Raw genomic sequence first — 9136 nt, forward strand, 5'->3', positions numbered from 1 at the left:
TGTCCTCTGACCTCTGCATATATACACGACACTCAACACACACACACACACACACATACACACACACCTAAGTACACGTAAAGGAAATAAAAATATAATAAAATTTATTGTGCAAAAAATAACTGAATCCGGGCAGGAGAGATGGCTCAGAGGTTAAGAGCACTGCCTGCTCTTCCAAAGGTCCTGAGTTCAAGTCCCAGCAACCACATGGTGGCTCACAGCCATCTGTAATGGGGTCTGGTGCCCACTTCTGGTTTACAGGTATACACACAGATAGAATATTATATACATAATAAATAAATATTTTTTAAAAAATAACTGAATCCACAGAGACTAGGTAATGAGGAGGGCTCATGAGAAGATGCCCAGATCTCTCTCAGAAGGGGAAGAGATCAGTCTGAGGGCTAACTGGGCATGAGAAGATGAGTGATATGATAAGGTTGGGGTTGGGGGCAGAGGTGGGGAATATTCAAAGAATATTGGAACTACTGGAAGAGGGCATGTTGGGGTCAGGTAAAAACCGGGCACAAGGGAATCATCCAGGAATCTAGAAAGATAACCCAGCTAAGACTCCTAACAATAACAAATAGGTAACCTAAACCGACTGTCTCCTATGACCAGACTGGTGCCTAGCCCAGGTGTTATCAGAGAGACTTCATCCATCAACTGATGAAAATAGATGCAGATTCACAGCCAAACAATGGGCTGAGTTTGGGAAATTCCGCAGGAGATGGGTAGAAAGGATTATAGGCGTTAGAGGAGTCAAAAATACCACAAATAAACCCACAGAATCAATTAATCTGGGGCTCACAGAGACTGAACTGAAAACCAGGGAGCCTGCATGAGACTGATCTAGGCCCTCTGCATATATGTGACAGTTGTGTAGTTTGGTCCTCTTGTGGGACCAAGTGGGAACAGGAACTGTCCAAGAGTCTTTTACTGGCTATTGGGACCCTAGTCCTGATACTAGGTTGCCTTTCCCAGCCTTAATTCAAGGGGAGCGTCTTAGCCTTACTGCAACTGGATGTGCTTCCATAGGAGGCCTACCCTTTTCTGAATAGAAATGGAGGAGGAGCAAATGGGGGGGGGTCAAAGGGAAGGATGGGAGGAGAAGAAGAAGAAGGGGAAACTGCAGCTGGAATTTAAAGTAAATAAATAAATTTCTTTTAAAAAGGATATCAAGAAATGTAATCAGTATGTAGAGGTATATGTCACAGCATGAATATTATTTGGACTTAGAGAGGCATGAGCTCATCATATAAGCAACATATGGATGGAATTAGAAAATATTATATGGAGTGAAGTAAAACAAACACAGAAAAGGAAGACCCTATGTTGTCTTTCAAATGTGAAAATTACGAAACTTGACTTGAATGTAGACTAGTGACTAGCAGAGGTTGAGAGAGAGGAAAAGCAGTATGTGGAGAAAGTGATGCTGGATTTGATCAGTGAATACTACTTTCATGTATTGAAATAGAATATTTAATCAAATTAATATATTTAGTTAATCTATGTTTACTGAAAATGAAATAGTCATAAAAATAATTTAATTTTTGCAATGAAAGTAATTTTTCAAATACCATGAATATATAAATATACAGTGCAAATATATACATAACTATATATAATTATATACAATAATGCTTACATATATATACTTGATATATTTACCAATATATATACTTATGTCTTTACTATGTGATTCACATACTCTCACTTTCCATGCTAATCTTTGGGCAGAGTAAATATTCTTGCTAATATTTGCTGGGAGAGTTTTCAAAGTATTCACAGTATTTAAAATCATTGATGAATATTAATTCAATAATATCTTGAAATATGTAAGACAGATTCCTGAACGGAGTGTACATATCTTTAATGAAGAGCAACAGTATGCTTTTAAAAGGAAAAAAAAATGTTACTTTTTAAAAGTTTTGTTCCTACATGAAATGACATGTGTAATGTAACTGTGTGTTTTACACAGTGTGCCCAAAAGTCGAGTACAATGGTTTTGTGGATCGTGAGAACTCTTAGTCCCTGAGAGTCTTCAGTTCCATGAAGTGAGATATAGATTGAGTATTGATATGCATCTGTAGAGGAGTATTAACCTCGGCAGAGAACACAGAGATCAAACTCCCCTGGCTTGCCCTGATGAACAGCCGTCAAAGATTTACATCACTGAATCTTATGAAAAGACCCTTGATTTATACTGTGAAGGTTCATATAGCTTTAGCCAGTGGCTGAAGAAATAAGCCAGGATGATCAGAGCAGCCTTCACCTTCCAGGGAGTTTCTAAAGGCATGCTTAGCAGAAACTCTTTAAATACAAAAGGAAATGGCTTCGATAGCAGTCATTTGCTGAGAACAAAACTAAACAGATATGTAAGGAAAGTTTCTCAGTAAACCAGGCATCAAAACCTCCCAGGATGCTTTGCATTGTCTTTTCTTTAAATTAAAGTTGAGTCACTAAGATGTGAACAGAGGCATATATCTTTAACTCAGTTAGAACAATACTTACTACATATCATACTACACGATCACTCTGAGATAGTTTTAGTCAGTCTGTGTCAGGGAAATAATTCCCTGTTTTCTTTAATATTTTTATATTTTAAAATTAAAATATAAATGCATCCCTATTGCTTTCTTTTCACTCCCTCCAACCTCGCCCATATCCTCTCACTCCCTCTCATACTATGGGTCCCTTTTTCTTTGATTATTATTTTTCCTTGTAGAGAGAGATGCACAGATATATAAATACAACATACTGAGTCCAGTTTGCACTGACCACTTTTTATTACATAGCCAATGAGGAGGCTCTTCACCATTAGAAATTAATTCCCCTTCTCTCAGGAGTCAATAGTTTCCTGTAGATCTTTATCTAGGAATGGGACTTCATGAATTTTCCTATACCTATCTTAGTGTTACTTTCAATTCAGGTCTTGCTTATACATTCATTTCTAGAAGAGACACTCTCACAGCGGAATTGCTGATCCTCTAGTTCTTACAACTTTTCTTTCCCTCCTCCCTCCCTGCCCCACTTTTCTATGAAGCAGAAAGTATTCTCGAAGAACCTAGGATGCAGGACTTGTGTTTAGATGATGATATAATATGTGTATGTCCAGTGTATATTGATGTTATGTAACAATTTCCTCCAAGATTGAAACATTCTATCCTGCAAAGAAATTCTTTATACTAGAAACAACTCAAAATAGCTTCAGGAAGTCCCTGAAACTGAACAGGCCAGAGTAAGTAATAGAAGCAGAGTGTCTCCTTCCGTTCAGACCAAAGGAAGCCAAGCTGCAAACGAGACCAACGAGACCAGCTGCTTGCTGGGAGAAGCAGAAGCCAGCTAGGCTATCTTTGGAAGGACACTCTTCAACCAGTTGAGTTGCTTGCAGGCTGTGTTTTGTGTTAAAGTTTTTCCAGCTTTTGTAAGCTGCTACCCATGCTGGGGTGAGCTTTGGTGATGCAGCTGTCTTTTCATCATTTCTTCTCATGTAAGAAACCCCTTACCCACACTCCTACCTGTAAGTAACCCTAACAAAAGTCATTGGTTCATCAAGTTGGACTGTAGCAGTGTCTGTACTTTGATGTAACATGGAATCCCTATCTGGAGTGAGTAGACCTGTGTAAGACATCTTCACAAGAACAGTTTTATCAAACCACAGTTGGAGAGTGCATAACAGTGTGCATTTAATGATCAAAGGACAACCTGTAGTGTGCCACTATACTGGGCCCTATGTTGGTTCTGGGTAACTGAGCTCAGGGCTTCAAAGTTGTCTGGTAAGTGCTCTAACCAATGAACAATCTTGCCAGCCTGAAAATAAGCTTTTATAATTTTTTTCTTAGTGAGAAAATTCATAATTTCATTTTATGAATGTATTCTTTTTCCTGTTTAGGTTCAAGCTGAGAGCAATAATCCACTTTAGGAAATATAACCAAACAGTCCTTTATCTCAAACTTGGGAAAAGATGGATTTTTATGTTTCATAATTGGAAAGTTTCAAGTATAATGTACATTATGCTATAGAACACTCTCTGTGGCCTAAGGTTGGGTCATCATGGAACTTGTTCATACTTCAATAGGAAATTATGTGAATATTTACAGCAGGGATAAATTAAACCACCTGCCACCAAAGCTCAATTATTGATGCCAAATATATTTTATAACCCTGAGGGCTCCCAGAAGTTTCTGGACTTTAAGACTTAGCATTAAAAGTTATATGCATTTTTTTTTGTAATCTCTCACTACTTTTTTTTAGAGTTATTTCTTGCAAATACTATTTTTAGAATTCAATATGTGGTAATTTGTCCTGTTTTTAATTGAATATTACATTCTTGATTCATACTTTGTATATCTCATCAAATTATACTGGAATTCTAGCTATAAGGTATAAATTCATACAAGTTAAGAGTTTTCCAACACGATAAAATGCAGACCAACGATTCCAAAAATATATATGAAATAGTACTTTTAAAATACCATTGTTATTCATTCATTTTATTTCACCCCGAGGATTGTTTTATAAGATAGAAAATTTTTATTAATTTAAAAAAATTCCTTTGCATTTATTTTATTTATGTGCAGCTACGGGTGTGAATGGATAGGCTGCATGCATGTGTGGGTAAGAGGGAAACTTGGGGAAGCCACTTCCACCGTGGAGCCCTGCAGAATGGACTCATAGCCAGCGGATTTCTTTATTCACAAAACCATCTCAAAGGCCTCCAATTTTCTATTTTAAATCTAGGATTTTCCAACTATCAAGTCTCAAATTTTAGATTATTTTTAAATTTTAGAAGATATATGTTTATACAGGTTTGGGAAAACATAGAAAATGGAATATTTTTTGAGACTGGGTTTGAAGTAGTTCAGGCTGAGCCTGATTTCGGGTCTGCCCACATTCACTCACCTCTCCAGTGCTGACCATTCTACATGGACCTCTACTCCTGGCAAACTGGGACTTTTACTAGTGAATTTTAAATCTCCATTCTTAATACTGTATATGTTTTCATCATTTGGGAGGTCCCAAACACTGAATATGGAACATTTTAGGAAACATATAAGAAAAGACTAATAAAAGAAAATAAAATAAGGAAAGAGAAGGAAATATAGGAAGAAAGATACAAAAAAGAAATAAAAGAAAGGAGAAAAACAAAGAGAACACAACTAAATGCATCCTGGCACTAAAGTCTCTAACACTTTAATCCTAACTTTTGAGAATCAAAATTAAGATCAGAGAACTCTCACAATATTAGTGATTTTTGAAACCCAGGAAAAACTCAGAAATGAGTAAAAAAAAAAATAGAATTAAAATGGTTACCAGATACAAGAAATGCAGTGGGTCCTGGAGTAGATATTCAAAAAGAAAACCACACAATTTGAATCAGGCCAAATACCTAGAGCATTAACAATATTAAATCTACAGGGGTAGAGGAGAATCCAGCGAGATTCTTGAAACCAGTTTGAAAATCCGGAGCCAGGAGGCAGACTCTTCGCACAGGTTTTTAAAAGGATTCATGGTTTGCCTCACAGGCTGGGCTACTTTTCTCCTATCCTGTGCAGAGGATGAATGAATAGGCAGGTTAGGGCAGAAGCCCATACCTAGTGCACAGTCAGGGGTAGACAGATGCGGGCCTCTCAATGGTCAACAGAGTGCTCATTTGTTCGTTTGTGAGCTTTCTTAGAGCATCTTCAGTAGGTCTCTGTCCTATCATTTTCCACCTTGCCATCAGCCTCAACATAACGAGAGGAGGAAGAACATAACAGAAGAGGAAAACAAGGAAGGAAGTGGGGAGGTGAGGAAGAAAGGAAGCCTCCTAGGACACACTCTTTTGCACGGAGTTCTCTTGCAAAATTTACTCATTCAAACCCTACCGACTGCTGTGATTTTTCTGATCCTTATACGTGTCAGTGTCTTTAAAAAGCAAAGTAATCATTATAACAACGGGAGTACTGTTTATTCTTGTTCACTGAGTTAATCGGCTCTCGCGGAGCATGGGTGTGATGGGCTGTGAACTGAGGACGTTATTCATCGGATGTTTCCCTTTTTTTTTTTTTTTTGCCTTTGGCAAAGCTTCCACCAGCCGCGATAAATAATTCCATACCCCTAAGTGGATATTATTATTATTTTCAAGTGTGAGCCACAGCTGGCTCCTAGCCTGTCAGCTCTCCCGTTGCAGATGCTGCGCTTGTACCTGTTGACAATTGTGCGGGTGGAAACTGATCCCTATCCCCACTGCCGCATTTCTGTTCTTTAATCACGATGGTGTTCCCTGAAAAACAAAACAGCCAGGGGACAGAAAGAGACTCTGGCTGAGGCAAAGGTGCAAACAGACAGCGGATTCTGCTTGCGGCATTGGAGCATCATCTACTTTTCGGATGTTTCACTTTGCAGCAAAGTCACTTTTGCGCTAAACTGCCAGCTTCTCTGTGTTAAGGAGACAAGATGGAACCATGGGTTCGCAGTAATTTTTATATATCATATGTGCTAAAGTTACACCGTAAATTAAGAAGTAGATGAAGGCCAGGGTTTGTTTTGTCTTAATCTCTGAGCTTCACTTCTGTTCCCCTGACTTCCGGATCCTCTTTGACACACATATTTCCTTCAACCGCTGGTGTCTTCTGATTTCACCATGTCCCCTGGCTGGCCTCAATGCAATATTCTGCCTATCTTGGGTTATTATTGTCAACCTCTTACTTCTTTTCCCCATCAGAATGCACACTTTCACCCCATTACTCAGATTCCGGTGACAGTGAGTCCCAATCTCTTTATTGCATAGTCAAATACCTCCAAATCTATCCTGTAGCATTTGGGTTTCTCCCTGTCCCCCTGCTCTGAAGTCCACTAAGGAACTGTGAAATGATAAAAAAAAAAAAATGCTCAACTTAAAGAAATTGAGGACTAGTTGGAAAGGACATGTACTTTGACATGTACCCTGTGCTGGTTGCTATCTCTGGTTGGATTGGGCTGGCTATTGATGTTTATTAAGCCTAAAACACTGAACCCATAATATTTTTAAATAACGAGCCTTAGTACCATGTGGGATTATGGGCACACACCATCACATGCTGTATGTGCTGCTGATTGAACCCAGGACTTTGCACATGATAAGCAAGCACTCTAAGAATTTAGCCACATCCCCAAGCCCTTGTGGAGAATTTATGACATGAAAACATTTCCGTTATTCCTAAACTAATCACACACAACCTCCATATGACAATGAACAGGATTCTTTTCAGTGTGTTTTGTTACTATCAATTGGAAATTTCACTAAGGAATTATTCAAAAACATACTTTTGGTATAATTTTGGAAAAATAATCAATTAAAGAAATTAGAAATAATTCATTGGTTGGATATTGGCAAAAACATCATCAATATTTTCTGGGAAGTTTCATGGTAAAGACTTTGACAAAAGAAAGCTAAATATTTCTTCCACATCTCCTACCAAGCAGTTGTACAATCTTTGAAATGGAATCATATTTTTACATATTGTTTTTGTTTGATAAACAGATAGGGAGTGAGTGACCCTGAACTTGTCAATTTTAATTACCATGAACCTATAAAAATAAGGTTGTAGACCACAACAATATACTAGTTCTTATGGAACAGAAATTTTAGTTCCCCCAAACTCATCCCAAGAGAGTCAGTAGGTGGTTTCTGAAATAGAGATGGAGAAAAGTGGCTGACCATGGGGAATTAGAGATCAAAGTGATGTTCTCACCCCTCCTCTTTGCCTAGTTCCTTTCGGATCAAAGAGATAGTGGTGTCATGAGATCCCTGCATGTTGGTGACACTGCCCCAGGCTCCAAATGCCATCACAACTCTTCTTGTCCATTACAAACCTGAGGTCACAAAACAGCAAAATGGAGGGGGCGGAAAGAGACTGTAATTCAATGCCACTGAGCAAGGTACTCTCAAAGATGTTTTTGCAAACAGCCGTGGTGAATCCATATTGGCTTACTGGCTTATATGGAGGGCACCAGCCCATCTCTGAACAGGAACTAAGAAAGTAGATTGAACAAAGTTGTTAGAAAAAAAAAATAAAGTGTAAGGAGAAACAGTCTTACAGTGTAAGGGAATATTAAAGTTGAGCAAAGCACCAAAGCTGCATTATCATCAAACATAATGGAGATGGAGTTTATAAACTGTAAAGTGCTGTGCCAGTTTGTGGCTAAGTCTGAGGCATGTTCCACCTCCTATCTTTCTTCTCGCCAAAGACTATTTTGTTCTCATTTTAAAATTGAAAAAGAAAATGATTACTTTGCAGTTTAAGTTTTAAAGATCTGGAGTAGAGGAGGACTGGGAAATGGGTTTCCTGTGATGGCTCAAATCCTGGGACTTCCCACAGGTCAGGGAACCCTGATGGCTCTTCAAGCTGATGAGGGAGAGGGACTTAATCGGGGGAGGGGGAGGGAAATGGGTTTCCTGTGATGGCTCAAATACCTCTACAGGCTATAACTCTAGACAGCCTCTCGGTCCCCTGCACAGGTTGTGGCTCTGGACAGCCCCTTAACTCTTCTAAGCCCTGGGTTCTGCTTGGTTGAGGCATCTGTGCTAAATAATTCCTAGGAACATATTCTGGAATTTTTGTGCCGATGATTCTGGTAAGCAGCCTGCGATGCTTATTTTCCTCAGAGCAGTTTTCAAGGGACAAAAGAAATAAAGCAGTAAGGGAAATGAAACTTTAATTTTCTAAAGCACATATCTGACCTTATTTTAACACACACACACACACACACACACACACACACACGTAAAAAATATGACAATCTCCTGGCACAAAACCAAAGAAATACAAAAATGTAACATTTCTGAATGTTGAGGCAAAAAAGAATCTTCACGTACGAAACAACCAGTGTTCTACAGAAAAACTGTCAGATGGTACAAAATCCCACGGAGCATATAGTTGGTGCTAGAGGGAGCAGTTCCAGTGGATGAGAATTATTATTTTTTTTAAAAAAAAAACCATTTTGCTAACACTTATTGAGTACACCTTCTGCCAATCATTATGGTGAGGATTTAGGACAGGTGGTTTTATTTAATCTGATGCAACGTGGCATTTTACAAGTTTTGACAATTATACTTTCCATCAGTGTTATAAATTAGGAAGCAACTGCGTGGTGCTCCTAGCAGCTGTGT

This window comes from Microtus ochrogaster, unplaced genomic scaffold, assembly GCF_000317375.1.
Source record: "Microtus ochrogaster isolate Prairie Vole_2 unplaced genomic scaffold, MicOch1.0 UNK52, whole genome shotgun sequence".
NCBI classification, from domain to species: Eukaryota; Metazoa; Chordata; class Mammalia; order Rodentia; family Cricetidae; genus Microtus; species Microtus ochrogaster.